Genomic DNA, 16,374 nt, shown 5'->3' with positions numbered 1-16,374 from the left:
TTTCAATTCTATGCTCAGGGCTTATTCTGAGTACGTCAGTCAGTCAACTGTTTTTTATAACTATAAAAATAGCCGAAGTTCAAAGTCATTTGTTTTTTATTTATGTCTTAGTTTTTCTAAGAAAATGACCGCACGAAAATTATTTACCTTCTAATTTGAAGTAAAAAAAGAAAATGCTAATGTTTAATCATTTATTTAATATTTTTGTTGCGGTTTAACTTGAAATGTAAAATATACCATTGCTTATTTGAGATCTAATTTTCTTATATAATAAATAAAAAATAAACACCTTAAACATGATTTGAAATTGTTACATTCTGAAAATATTCTGGTTTCAAAAACGGGACACTGTCCAGTAAATACACCGAAGCTTTTAAAAATACATAAGTAACGTAAAAAATACAAACCTTTCCTCGTCCAAATCTCACGATAAACACAGAATGTAATCCGTCGTCAACATTAAAATTTTAACATTAACATAAACACAATGTAAACACACATAAACAAAAAAATAATAGAAAAGTTAACAACACCACAATGGTTTATTTATTAAATTCGAATTTCGAATTCTCTTCGAAAACGTTCGAAATTTATTTTGTTTTTAACGCACACACTGACACGTCGTTCGATATTCGAAATGCCGCGTACTGGCTGGAGCTACCCGACGGTTGTTGCTCTGCCGGTGAACTGGGGGCGTATGGAAGCTCGCTTGCCCCGGCCAGGCTTCGGGTCAAAGAGTAGCCAAGGCCGTAGAAAGGTTCACAGGCAATTTTCTTCAGGAAAGTTAAATGATAAGGTTAGAGATGAAAAGGTCAGCTTGTACTTTGAAAGTTTATTATATTTTATGATAGATGGACATGACCATTATATTAAGTTTATTTTCATGTTTACAATGGTACAGAAAAATAAAATATAAAAAAAGGAATTAATTTTTTTAAGAATATCTTATATTTATTACTTACATTTAAATTTGTGTTACACATTACTAAAGTTTCATTGGTACTAAGCTATATTTGATCGTTTATTTGGCGTTATTAAATTTAAAATTCATAGCAAATTTTTGTGAGCAATAACTCATTACTTAAATATGACTAACCGTGTAAGGGCACAAAACAAATAAAATAACATAAATCTCAGGAGAAAATTAAAGTGGGTATTAAGAAAAAACAGCGTAACCCTTCTATGAATTTCCACGCCGACCTAATCTTTGCGTCGACAACGACCTTAATCTGAAATCCCTTTTCAACTCCTCGTGGCTCTCATTATTGATCTCTTTCACTCCTCGCTACCGGTGCAATAACAGCGACGTCCCGCTCCCTCTTAGAGCCTCCGCGTGCATCTGTCCCTTTCTCTCACCACTGCAGAGCCTCAAAAACGTGGTACAATTGTAGCTATAAACCGTGTGCGTTTCGAATATGAAAATCCTTCATTTAAATTGACCACAGAGTAATTTAATTCTTATCATCTGTGTCGGCAAACTACAATGCTTGTTATTCAATTTGCTTATATTCGATTAGACTGTGACACTTTTGGCGAGACCATTGCTTTGCGGTTACAATTGGTGTAATTTATAGGGTGTTGTTTTTCGTGGTGAGTTCGTGTTTATCTCCAAATTTTTTTTTTTAAAGAAAGTGGACATCTTTCTCTGAGTAAACAGTTATTTTTTATTGCCCTTGTAGGCAGACGAGCATGCGGCCCACCTGGTGGTGAGTGGATATTATCGCTCATGGACCTCGGCAATACCAGGGGCACAGCCAAGCCGCTGTTTTGTAGAGAGTTATATTCTTGACAAGTTTAATATCTAAAATGAAAAGAACTTTTTTATGTCTGTATACCTGACTGCTATGTATATCTGACTCCTGTTTTTATTGTATAGTTGTATATTATGTAAATAGTTACCACATCTATTTTTCTTTATTTATTGCATAGTTAGGTGGACGAGCTCACGGCCCACCTGATGTTAAGTGATTACCGGAGTCCATAGACATCTACAACGTAAATGCCGCCTCCTTCCTTGAGATATAAGTTCTGAAGTCTCAGTATAGTACAACGGCTGCCCCGACCTTCAAACCGAAACGCGTTACTGCTTCACGGCAGATATAGGTAGGGTGGTGGTACCTACCCGTGCGGACTCACAATACCTCCTACAACCAGTACATGGTATCTAAGTCTCAATTTTAAATAAAATCATTCCACCCTTCGAACCAGAATGAATTACTGCTTCGCAGCATAAATAGACAGGCTAGTAGTAGTACCCGAGTAAGTAGCGGTCTTATGTTGGAGCACTGTTTGGTTCTGCGGGCTAACAAGGCGCTCTACCACCAGCTATTACACAAATTGATATATTTGCGAATTTAATTTTTATTACACGATGTCATTCCTTCATCTTGCCAGTCAATCGTGATAGTGTGTCAAGTACGTATTGGGAAAATCGGTACGTGCCTGCGGTTCTTTACAAGCACACCGGGTGTTTGTTGGTATCTTAACGATATTAATCGGTAGATACAGGTATCGATAACATTGGACGATAGTGGCCAGAATATGCTCAGGGCATTGCTGATGTTCTCTAGACTGATCGTGACTAATCATCACTTATGCCTTTGAGGGCAATAAAAATCAACCCCAGTCCTTTTTCACACACAAATAGCTTCGCTCCATCGTATGTCCGTGGTATCAGAATGGTAGCTGTCTTCACTACCTAATTTTCGATCTAAAAAGCAGTAGAGCATATTGCTAACCCGCGCTAACCCTACTTTGAAACCTTTGCGGCCAATATAGGCGATAGGAGCCTTTTCATTAGATCTTAAACTATACTCAAACATTACTTTAATTGTTCAAATATTTATGATGGATAGTGATCAAGAATCTTCACATACTCACTAAATATTACGAAAAGATGATTCGTCCGTTTCGTTTGATGTAAAATACTTAATATAAATTGGTGAAAACTGCCGCCATAGATACGGTCAATATTTTTGACAACAACGAAATAAGAGACAACTATGTTAAATAAGTACCGTTCGTCCACGAACGTAATCATTGACAACTCAAGGCTTAAACGCATTTAAAGTAATGAATTTTCTCTTTTGTTTTTGACTTTTAAAAAATAACATTTCATTTTTTTATCGATACTGGTAACAACATAGAATAAATATAAAAAGTATAGTAATTCAATTGACAAACAGAAATGGGAAGAATATAAATTCGTCATGACCTACGACATGAGCGAAGCCAGGTGGGGGAGGAAAGTCCTCGAATGGAGGCCGCGGATGGGTACCAGGAGCGTGGGGCGTCCTCCAACCAGGTGGACTGACAAATTAGTGCGCACGGCGGGAAGTCGTTGGATGCGGAAGGCGGAGGACCGCATTATGTGGAAGGCATTGGGGAAGACCTATGTCCAGCAGTGGGCAGATAAAGGCTGATGATGATGATGACCTACTAAACAAATAATGTATGTAGATAAAAAAAAAACTGAACTAATAATTAATTTCATATTCTTGTTCATCCTATCGATACTGGTCAGAATAATGGAGCGAAGTTATAAAATTATTGCATTGGCATCAGTCCTTGATGCGTGCGTAAATTTCAAAGTTAATCACACATTATGGAGACGGGGGAAATTTCGTTCAATAATTCCGATACATACAGCCAAGCATAAGTTCATATCAAGGTAAATAAAGCTTAAAGAATAGCCCAAATAATGAATCAAACAAAAAAAAAAAACACATAACAAAAAAAAAAACATTGGCAAAAAATGGTTCCATTACTATTTTGCCTGTTTATACATACTAGGGGTCCCGCAGTAGTCGAAATTCGACTATAATTAATTGAAATTTTGTGTTTGAACATTATTATGATTCTATTGTCAAATTATATAATCACAGATTTCGCCAAGACTACACTTTAGGCAAAATAATAATGAAGACAAACAATATTTAATCTATTCTCAATTTGACCACAGACTTTATGCCATATGAAAAGTTTGACAATAAACAAATAGTAAGCATGCTTGTGTGTGTCAAATACGTGGTAGTGTGTGTAATGTTTTTTTATAGATTTATGTATTTTTTATGGATAATTTAAATAAAATATTAGCATTCTGCATTCCTTCTCGATATTCTCTATAAATGGGGGAAATTTCATACCCTCCGTTTGCGCAATTTTCGTACAGAGGGGTACAAAGTTTTTGCTTCACGTATTAATGTATAGATGTTGAGATTGTTATTAATACATTTACTTCAATGCTTACCATCCTGTCCCAGCATATCCAGCCATTGACTCTAAGCTATGACTTTTTGTCGGCGTGCGATAACATCCGTCTCTCTCGCACCAGTTCAAACAACAATACACCGTCTTTCTCTATCGGCACGCGCATCCACCTGGCGAGCTCTCCCAATCGTATGGAACTTGATTGAAATCCAGTTTTCGCTTGCTCACAACTCGTCTTAGGTAATTTTTATCGTAAACTTGTTTTTTATTCGTAATCCTATCGAAGGCGGAGGCATCGTTGCGTTAGTTATTTGATTGTTAATGTGGATCTTGATGCGTATGTTTTTCGCTGGAATTATATTAGGATCTTTAAATATTTACCAGATACTTAGCTCCACATCTACCTAGCGTACCGTTTGGCACTCTACATATCCTTAATATCTCAGTCGTATTAAATTGATAAGCGACATTGCAAATCTTTATGGACAGATACCGTATTGCTTGCATATAAATTTAGTATATCCAAGCTTATACACAAAGAAACGACACCATACACAGTAATAGCATACCAGTCAGCCGTCTATTCGCGCTAATATAACAAATTGGGATCAAGCCGTGTCCAAAATCTTTCGAACTTTCATGTTCTATTTCATTTCTTAGAGAAGCGTATTTACTTGTTCACTACAAAAAAAAACCAGATAGTATATTCATTATTTGATATAATTAGTTGCCTCCAGATAAATGTTATATGAGGACGAATGGTTAATTAACGAGATGTTAGGTAACATGTGCTCGTAAGATCTCTTAAATAAATAAAAGGAACGAAAGTATAATTGTATGTAGTTATTATTGGAACGAAGTTCCTTATGGGTCGATGCGGAGGGGTACCCTAACCGGGAAAAAACGTCCGTAACGTAAGATTTTTGTTAGTAATGCACACAGTGTACGACTTAACTTTGTAATAACGTACAAAAAATAACATATTTTTTTATCATTCATTACCCACGATCTCAGAGCGTTCGTTTGCGCAATACACTAACTCTTATGCAAACAACCGTGAATGAAGTGTACCACAATAAGTTCGCACGTTACCGAATGACCGTGGGTTGTTGTGAAACCTCCAGTTTTATTTTCTTTATACCTCGAATAGAACTTAAAATTAATATTTTCATAATAACGAACTTCGTTCCATTCCGGTGTCCCACGACACCACACCTCTTTTTTTTGTGTTACATTTGGAAACAATTGAACTTGTAGCCCGTGTGATGGTAATGGTAGCTGTCGCTGATGGACTTGTTTGCTAACGTTAAGGGCAAATGGCGTTGAGGAGACTCGGTGGAGGGAAACTTATTTCAAACGATTATTAATGGTAGGGAGTGCTATGTTAAAAACAAAACGACAAGCTCATTTCCTTTTTATCGTCATTAAAAACAAAGCGTTGTTAACACAGGACTGTTTTAACGGTCATCCTTCTCATCAAACCCATCGCTTGCGACGAAAGGATCGGTGAGTAAATTAATCCACAGACACAGCCCACTGAGTTTCTCGCCGGATCTTCTCAGTGGGTTACGTTTCCGATCCCGTGGTAGATTCAGCGAAGCACGGTCAAGCTAAGGTTTGTGTTAGCAACATCGTCGGGTTTGAGCGTGAGTTCACCTACTAGCCTGGTGACTCTGACATGGTCTCTCTGGACCATCAGCTTAGGTAGACCAAGAAAAAGTATGTTTTTATCTCTGGGGGTAAATCGTGTCAGCTCATTGGGATAGATTCCACCAACCTGGTTATCGTCGATGCGCCGTCTAAGGTGAGGGTAGGGAACATTTTCGTAAGATCTATCTGGGTGGATATCAAACTTTTACTTATCGAATTTTTATTGGTGGTAGGACCTCTTGTGAGTCTGCGCGGGTAGGTACCACCGCCCTGCCTGTTTATGCGTTTCGGTTTGAAGGGTGGAGCAGCCGTTGTAACTCTACTGAGATCTTAGAACTTATATCTGCGCGTCTACGTTGTAGATGTCTATGGGCTCCAGTAACCACTTAACACCAGGTGGGCTCATCCAACCAAAAAAAAAACGTGGAAAAATGACGATGTCACTTGATCTTATTTCGATTATCTTCCATACTCATTAGCCTCTTGATTGATGACTCAATCCCTCGCCAAAAACGGCCGCAGTCCCAGTGCGTGCAAACAAAATATTTCTTAAGTAGATATTCATGTTCTGAAGGGTCCAAGATATGTTGCAATATTAATTTTGTTTTTAACTTTAATAGTGAACAAACTTCTCGAAAAAAGTTTTCTAAACAACCTTATCATGTGCGCTCGTTCAGGTCGAGAAATTTCACGTCTTAAAAATCATATGTTGCACTGCAGTCGTATTAAAGGATTTTGAACTCTCATGGGAGTACTAATATAGCCTGAATTTCGACAGATTGAAATGGGATGATTTCGTTGAGTCTTTCCTATATATTTATTGTAAGCATTGATTTCATTATCACTAAAATAGTTTTTACTGATATCACTTAAAATTTTAAAAACCTTACTATAATAAAATTTTCGTAAACTAGACTGATTTATCATTCACGATGTATGAAGCGGCAGATGTGGCACTATCTCATACTTAGTTCTCTCTGTGTAGGTTTCCAAAATTTTGACTTTATTAATTTTTGCTGTGTATGATGAATTATTAGTAAGTACTTTTATCATGTCCTTTTTCTTCTTTAGGTCATGAAACGGCGACCGCACGTTTACCAATATCAGTAAAGTCGAAGAAAGTGTATGTTCTATCTAACAACATATCGCATGATACGATTTTAATTAATTTCATATTCATATTCCCTTAGATCTAGTGCAATATGGACTTAAGCTTTATCGAAAAAGCAACGTAAATAATATCCAAATTTAATATAATTATATGATACTTTCACAATTGTTAAAGTCTTCACGAGGATGAACGAACAATGACAAGGATAAATCAAATTTAAATTATAATTATGTGGTATTATTAATAAATAACTTAGGAATTGTTTTATACTTTGGCGTCTATTTACATTACAAACACACATTTACAATTTTGAAGTCGTCGTGGCCTAAAGGATAAGACGTCCGGTGCATTCGTATGAAGCGATGCACCGGTGTTCGAATCCCGCAAGCGGGTATCAATTTTTCTAATGAAATACGTACTCAACAAATGTTCACGATTGACTTCCACGGTGAAGGAATAACATCGTGTAATAAAACTCAAACCCGCAAAATTATAATTTGCGTAATCACTGGTGGTAGGACCTCTTGGGAGTCCGCAGGGGTAGGTACCACCACCCCGCCTATTTCCGCCGTGAAGCAGTAATGCGTTTCGGTTCGAAGGGTGGGGTAGCCGTCGTAACTATACTGAGACCTTAGAACTTATATCTCGAGGTGGGTGGCGCATTTACGTTGTAGATGTATATGGGCTCCAGTAACCACTTAACACCAGGTGGGCTGTGAGCTCGTCCATCCAACTAAACCAATAAAAAAAAAAAACAAACAACCACTGATGATTTTAATAACTTAATTAGTTTAGGAAATTAATTAGTGCAATTTTTAATCTACCTGCAGTCATGGTGCTTGCAACACACCGAAATATCGGGAACTTATTACTGTGTGAAAATTGTGGTGTTATAACAGCCCGTAAATAATTGCCGACGTGGCTAGCACTAACCCTAGCTGAGTGTAACAGATTTACCACAAACCGGGAGGAGTGGCGAACGCTCGTGAGACACATAACATCTGCCCACAGCGATGATAATGAATGACGACCACGACCGCTCTGACAAGAGTGACACGACAAAGGAAAGGAAATAATTGCGATTACAAAAATAAGGTCTACTACATCTCTCTCTCTCTCTGTCTCTCTCTCTATCTATGTGCCTACAAACGTCCACTGCTGGACATACGCCTCCCCCAAGCCTTGCCACAAAGATCGGTCCTGCGCTGCTTGCATCCAGCGAATAATAATAATAACTAGAGGTCCCACAGTATTTTTTTATTTTTATTGCTTAGATGTGTGGACGAGCTCACAGCCCACCTGATGTTAAATGATTACTGGAACCAATAGGCATCTACAACGTAAATGGGCCACCCATCTTGAGATATAAGTTCTAAGGTCTCAAGTATAGTCACAACGGCTGCCCCACCCTTCAAACCGAAACGCATTACTGCTTCACGGCAGAAATAGGCAGGGCGGTGGTACCTACCCGGACCGGTGCGGACTCACAAGAGGTCCTACCACCAGTAATTACGCAAATTATAATTTTGCGGATTTCATTTTTATTACACGATGTTATTCCTTCACCGTGGAAGTCAATCATGAATATTTGTTGAGTACGTATTTCATTAGAAAAATTGGTACCCGCCTGCGGGATTCGAACACCGGTGCATCGCTTCAACTTGAATGCACCGGACGTCTTATCCGTTAGGCCACGACGACTTCAAAAAGTAGTTCAAAGTAGTCGAAATTAGATTATAATTAATTGGAATTGTAAGTTTGTACCCTATTATGATTGTATTTTATACTTCTATAATCACAAATTTCGCCAAGACTACACTATCAAAATATTAACAAAGACAAATAATATTTAATCCATTCTCAATTTGGCAACAGACGTCAAGAACAAAAGTTTGACAATAAGTAGTATGCATGCGTGTGTGCGTCAAATACATGGTATGTAGTGTGTGTAATGTTTTCTTTATTGATTTAATGTATCTTTTATGCATTATTTAAAAAAAATATTAGCATTGTGCACTTCTTCTCCATATTCTCTATAAGTGTGGAAAATTTCATACTCCTCCGTCCGCGCAATTTTCGTAAAAAGGGATACAAAGTTTTTGCTTCACGTATTAATATAATAATAATACTACATAATTCGTACCAATAAAATAAACTTTAACCTATTATTTCTTAATAATTTACATCGCGCTAGGAATATCTATGCTTGATTTTAACATAAGAAAATAATAGTATTTTTTTGTTTATATCGTCACATAAACATCACTACGCCAATAGAGGCATAATCACGTATGCTTATGTAGTTATAAAACTTCAATAGGAACATAGTACATTAACTTCAGCAGTAACGAAAAGAAGAAAAAAATCAAGTACAATACTCTATATGTTAATGCTCCGCATTTATCCGCCATTTCATGAATTCACGTCGTGCACAAAATGGCCGCCCGTATTTGTGATACGTTCTATTGCGCCCCCCTAAATACGACAATAAATGTCAAATCGCAATGGCCACTTGCAAAAATTATGATCATCCGTTTTTGTATGGGATACGTGTTCGGAAAAAGTAATTAGTAGCTTGAAATTTCCCGTGAATTCTTGCCTCGTTTTTTTCTTTTTTTTCCATGTTCCAATAACGGTTTTAGTGCCGAAACGTAACGAACGTATATTTTACGACTTTCGTCTAATTATATTGTTTGGCTTAAAATAATATTCGGCTAAAATGGAATAGGGAAGCATTTTTGTTGTGGTTTTAATTTCTCAAAATAATTATAAACTAGTGGTCCCGCAGTAGTCGAAATTCGACTATAATGGTAATTGAAATGGTATGTTTAAACATTATTATGGTTCTATTGTCAAATACTATTATATTTCTATAATATAATCACAGATTTCGCCAAAACTTACACTATAGATAAATAACATTAAAGACAAATAATATTAATCTATTCGGAATTTGGCCACAGACTTTAAGCATTAACAAAAGTTTGACAATTGACAATAAACAAAGAGTCTAATTATATGTATGTGTGTGTGTCAAATACATGGTAGTGTGTGTAAAGCTTTTTTTATTGATTTAATGTATTTTTGATGTATAAATTTAAAAAAATATTGCATTCGGCACTCCTTCTCTACATTCTCTATAAGTGTGAGAAGTTTCATACTCCTCCGTCCGCGCAATTTTCGTAAAAAGGGGTACAAAGTTTTTGCTTCACGTATTAATATATAGATTAATCGTCTTTTGAATGATTTTTTTTGTATTGCCCTTGTAAGCAGACGAGCGTACGGCCAACCTGATGGTGAATGGTTACCGTCGCCCATGGACGTCAGCAATGCCAGGAGCACAGCCAATCTGCTGCCTACCTTTATATTATCTTCTATGAGTTTTGAAGTCATTTAAGCTATTATTATGGCATATGTATGGTAAGTACTTCAGAGAAGGTCCTGGTACCATCAACTTAAGACACGTGACACGCGTACAGGTTCGTTAATTGGTTCCCCAATAGAAGAATAATATTATTAATTTAAAAGCCAACTCAATAATCGGCATGTCAAAACGTAACCCGAAATTACATCAAGACAAAATCAATTCCTAGCCTTGGATTTGGATTGTCTCAATCATCATAATTAGCTCTCGGTTAATGGGACACTTAAATCTATTAATAATTTAAAACATTTTGAATAATCGATAATATATTATACATGATACATCCAGTAATCTGTATCGATTGAAGCAATTATATTTATCTGATGAAGACATGAAAGTGGCGCCGTTTGATCGTTTCCGGTCGTCAAAGCTTATTATCAAGCTCCCTTTTATGCCGCAGACAAACTAGGTGTTTTATATAATACAAGCGGCCCACTCCGGCTCCGCTCGGATCTTTAACAAAAATTTCAATGATATTTGACGTTGTTTTATTTTTTTTTTAAATAAAAGAACACTTATTGCGGCATAACTATAATAGTTAGACATATGCTGTCGCGACACTTTTTGTAAATAATAATGTGTTCTACAAAGTCGTAGTACATTATTTTATTTTATCATCAATAGTTTTCGCAGGACACGTGATGTAAAGAATATATCAGGTTTATTTTTGCCTTGTGTTATTGGTGTTTTAGTAAGGATCCCTAATTTTTTTTCAAAAAATCAAGAATAGTGTAGCTTCCAAACAGTGAAAGAATTTTTCAAATCGGTTCAGTAGTTTCGGAGGCTATTCAATACAAACAAACAAACAAATCTTTCCTCTTTATAATATTAGTATAGACTAGTGACATACCCTGGCTTTGGACGCGAGCTTCAAACTGGTACACAAAGATGCCAGATTTTACTAATCCTATTTGCTTTAAGAATGATTATCTTTAAGTAGATTATTGATATTTAAGTTCATTTAGGTCGTGTAAAAACTAACTTGAAGTCGTCGTGGCTTAAAGGATAAGACGTCCGGTGCATTCGTATCTAGCGATACAACGGTGTTCAAATCCCGCAGGCGGGTACCAATTTTTCTAATGAAATAGGTGGTTAACAAATGTTCACGATTGACTTTCACGGTGTAGGAATAACAAGGAATAGCATTGTGTAATAAAAATCAAACTCGCAAAATTAAAAATTTGCGTAATTACTGGTGGTAGGACCTTTTGCATGGGTAGGTACCACCACCCGTACGGTCTTGAAGGGTGGGGCAGCCGTTGTAACTATACTGAGACCATAGAACTTATATCTCAAGTTGGGTGGCGCATTTACATTGTAGATGTCTATGGGCTCCAGTGACCACTTAATAACAGGTGGGCTGTGAACTTATCCACCCATCTAGGCAATAAATAAAAAAATAAAAATAAAAACAAAAATTTTTCTCTTCCTTTCATTATGGTTACGTGTGCTCATGTTTGAGTCTTCCATAGAAAATTAACGTTAATGAAAGTCGTAGAAGTAAGCGTACAGATAGACAAACAGACAAAAATAGTGTTACTACTGCACTGGCTCTATGACCCGGAAGTAGGTTTGGGCCTCCGATAAAAATCTGTTAATCTAGATTACAATCTGCATGGTCTGCATTTTATTTTCAATTTTTTACTTGGATTTTCTATAAAAGCGTATTTTTTTAGTTTTTTTTTTAAACTATTATAGATTTTTCATTTTTTTATTTCAATTTGTTAATGTTTCTTTTTTTTATTTTTCAAAAATTTCATCTGAATCAGTCGGTAACTTATCCGATAATTAGGGGTCGGCGCGCCTGGTAGTTTTTTCCCTTCTTGATCTTGACGCAGACACTCCGGGTCTCAGGAAAACAAAAAATCGCTAATCCTGACTATCTTAGCAAGCATAACAGATCAAACTGTTTAAAATATTGAATTGTCATCGGTCCTTCATAAGTATACCAAATTTCGAGTTAATCCGACGTTTTGAAGGGTCAAAATCGTGTTCAAAGATTCGGTTACATACTAACATACATAATACGTCTGAAGCTAATAAAAGCGTATTTAAAAATGCAATAGTCTTAGTTTGAACTGTTAGATGCTAAACGATAAATTTATAACATCAATATTCATTTGAGCATTGTTGTTTAAGCGCGAGGGTAGTCCGATAACTTATCGTTATATTCCTCTTAGGTAATCTAAGCTGTCTCTTTGAAATTGGACTAAATTAATTTATGTTTTTAGTTATATATGTCATTATATGGCACTGCTATTTGTATCCCGGCATTGGTTGGTTACCGCAGTCCTTAGACTTATGTCCATAGACTGGTGGTAGGACCTCTTGTGAGTCCGGACAGGTAGGTACCACTACCCCGCCTATCGTAATTACGTAAATGTCAATGGGCTCCAGTAACCACTTAACACCACTAACTGTGAGCTCGTCCACCCATGTACACAATAAAAAAATGTATAGTGGTTCTGTTTATCCTCCCAGACCACCAAAACTCCACACCACCAGTACTACCCACTAAGCATTGAGACATTTACTTATTTCAATCGCGAATACGTTCCATTTTGGAAGCCGTTTTAATATATAATTGAGATCTAGACCTTATCTCTCAAGGTGGAAGTCATCCAGGTTTTGACGTAGGTTAGGGATCTGTTTCACTTTTATATGCAATAAAAATGCCTTCTTAGAGAGAAAGAGAAAATACACTTTATTGCACACCAAAACACAATTTTCATTTAAAAAAAACACTCAAAACGCAGATACATTTGTACAAAGGCTGTCTTATCGCTAAAAGCGATCTTTTCCAGACTACCGTGTAATTTACAGAAATTCTGGAAAATATAAAAATATAGCAGATATGTTGTGGTGTACTATAGATAGATATAATACATTATTAAATTAAATATATACATACAATAAACATATATATACCGTTTACATATAATATGAAATATATAACTAACTGATTTATATACCAATATACATACATACAATAGATGCTAATATACTTACATACACATAATAAATCAACAGTATGTAAATGATAAATGATAATGATGCAAACAAACCAGCTCGTCCAGCCATCTAAGCAATAAAAAAAAAAAAAACATCAATAAGCAGATAAGTAGTGTTCCTTCACCATTCTTTTAAACCAGTGTAACAGTTCTTATTTAGTCTTGGAACCGAATTTCGTTCTAGACCTGCTGAGCAAGCGTTTGAGGTATATGGATCTGCCGAAGCACCAGCACTCTCATCCGAGTCTCACGTAGCACAGTAATCAAGAGATATGGAAGACCGGAGTCAATACTGTAACCAGACACGGAGCAACCCCAACTTTTGTATACCCGCATTAACTATAGCATCTATGAAAACATATCGATTTTAGTCAAGACACGTTAAAGACGCTATCCGTCTTAATAACCCATCAATGAATATGAATGGTTGCGGAGAAATCATTTGGGCAATTCATTTGATTAAATTTAAAGGCGATTGCATACAGCAGAGATGCGAATTTTGCGATGGATGTGTGGAGTAACGAAAACGGATAGTATACGGAATGAATATGTTAGAGGAAGTCTGAAAGTGGCACCTGTGACAGAAAAGCTGAGAAGTGCGCGTTTGGGATGGTATGGACATGTGATGAGACCAAATGAAAATGAGGTTGGTAAGAAAATGTTAACTATGAATGTGGAAGGATATAGAGGAAGAGGTAGACCTAAAAAGAAATGGATGGATTGCGTGAAAGACGATATGGGTAAGAGGGAGTGAGCGAAGAAATGGTATATGAAAGAAGAGTATGGAAGGAGAAAACATATTGCGTCGACCCCAGGTAACTGGGAGAAGGGCAGCATATTGATGATTTGATTAAATTTAAAGCTTTTAAGGGGAGATGGATGTTATAAGACGAGGGCAGAATAAGGCTAGCACTGTGCCTATTGTATGAAGCAGTTTAAAACTGTTCCATTAGGCCTTGAAATAACTTAGATATGACATTTACCAGACTAATTATAGAATCATTAAATACTACATCAGTAATTACTATACAATTATCTCGCCTCATATAAAATAACTAAGAAACAAAAAATCTAAATCAAGATTACAATGTCGTCACTTCTGTTGACTATAATATATACATTATGCAAATATATTTAAAAGTTTTTTTTATTGCTTAGATGGTTGGACTAGCTCACAGCCCACCTGGTGTTAAGTGATTACTGGAGCTCATAAATATCTACAACGTAAATGCGCCACCCACCTTGAGATTCTAATCTCTCAGTATAGTTACAACGGCTGCCCTACCCTTCGAACCGTAACGCATTACTGCTTCACGGCAGAAATAGGGCGGCGGTAGTACCTACCCGTGTGGACTCGCAAGCGGTTCTACCACCAGTAACAATATTTATTCCCTCGGTAATGATGTCCGAATCAAAATTATCAGCGGGCATTTCTCATTCATTCTTTTATAAGAACGAATAATAATTTATTGTTCCAAAGCTTGCACAATTTTGCGAGTCCGGTTATTAAATAGTTAAATGGGATTGAAACTTAAAAGTTTGTCCCAATCAAAGCTTGATTTCATAATAAGGAACCACGTATATTATTATAGTAGTCAAATAGGTTTTTTCTTTCGAGATCAACGAAGGAAAAAGGTCTATTTTAATCGCGAATAGATCAAATTATACAGAAGCAACACACAATCAAAACAATAAACTGAAGAATGAAACACCAAACGATGCCTTTATTAATTCTCATAACAAGAACATTGCTGACCATTAGCCTCAGCATCAGACCATTAGCATCGACAGTACGGGCTACAGTAGCGGAAATCGCATCGGTACCCGGTCGATTATAATACGGATATTGCATTTGAAGAAATTTGTAGGAGGCGGATTGTTTTTGTTGACTGTGCCAATTTAGGAACAAATTCGAATTAAATTGTATGTATATTTATCTATAAGTAGAAAGGAACCCGCTCTGAGTGGCTATTGAAGATTACAAACATGATTACGTAAATTACGACACATATAAATATGAGTTTTGGTCATTTGATTTAACAGTCATTCATTAATTGAATAGAATGGTACATAGCTGCTACTTTTTGATGTAAGTAGTATGTATTCGTATGGATTCACAATAATCCTTTACCACAATTAGGTACTAATTAGAAAGATTTACAATTTGTGTTAGTTTTATTACATTTTTTAGGCGTCGAAGTCGTCGTGGCCTAAAAGATAAGACGGGCGGTGCATTCGTATCAAGCGGTGTTCGAATCACGCAGGCCGATACCAATTTTTCTAATAATTACGTACTTAACAAATGTTCACGATTGACTTCCACGGTGTAAGAATAACGTAGTGGAATAAAATTCAAACCTGAAAAAAAATATCGTAATTACTGCTAGTTGAATGTCTTGTGTGACCAACCACCCTGCCTATTTCTGCCATGAAGCAGTAATGCGTTTTGGTTTGAAGGGTGGGGCAGGCGTTGTACTGTAACAATGGAAACCTTAGAATTCATGTCTCAAGGTGGGTGGCGCCATTTACGTTGTAAATGTCTATGGGCTCCGGTAACCACTTAACATCAGGTGGGCCATGAGCTCGTACATGCATCTAAGCAATAAAAAAAGCTACGCGCCGACGGGTAGGTGATCTCACGGGTTCAACCTGAGAGATATTGCTAACACTAATCCTAGCAAGAGCAGTGCCTGTAAAAGACAGTATAGCAATGTACTAATTTACTACTGCTTGTAGCTGCTGTTTCACTGTCCGCCTGATAGTCTACAGCACAGTGCCCAGTCACATATTTCCCACCATGCATCCTGGGTTTGCGATGGCGCCGAGGGTCAGTCGGATCGCATGACATACTAACACAACTTGCGGACATAATATTCATACAGTTTACAACTCAAGGAGGTGACTGGAGGCCAGATATGGGGAGCGGTACATATGGCGCAGAACCGGACCGAGTGGAGAAGATTGACATA

General features: G+C 36.7%; 1 protein-coding gene across 2 annotated transcripts in view; it reads right to left on the bottom strand.

The window, feature by feature from the left end:
* rst (irregular chiasm C-roughest) overlaps positions 1-715 on the bottom strand; it is a 103,503-nt gene extending 102,788 nt beyond the window's left edge. For both annotated transcript variants that reach the window (XM_089738247.1, XM_028179372.2), the window contains exon 1: positions 408-715. The gene's annotated coding sequence lies outside the window, so the exon portion shown is untranslated. The remainder of the gene's footprint in view (positions 1-407) is intronic.
* Positions 716-16,374: the final 15,659 nt, after the last annotated feature.

This window comes from Bombyx mandarina, chromosome 24 (assembly GCF_030267445.1).
Source record: "Bombyx mandarina strain Sakado chromosome 24, ASM3026744v2".
NCBI classification, from domain to species: domain Eukaryota; kingdom Metazoa; phylum Arthropoda; class Insecta; order Lepidoptera; family Bombycidae; genus Bombyx; species Bombyx mandarina.
Note: the sequence above shows the minus strand (reverse complement) of the source record. Positions and strands in the feature narration are given on the sequence as shown.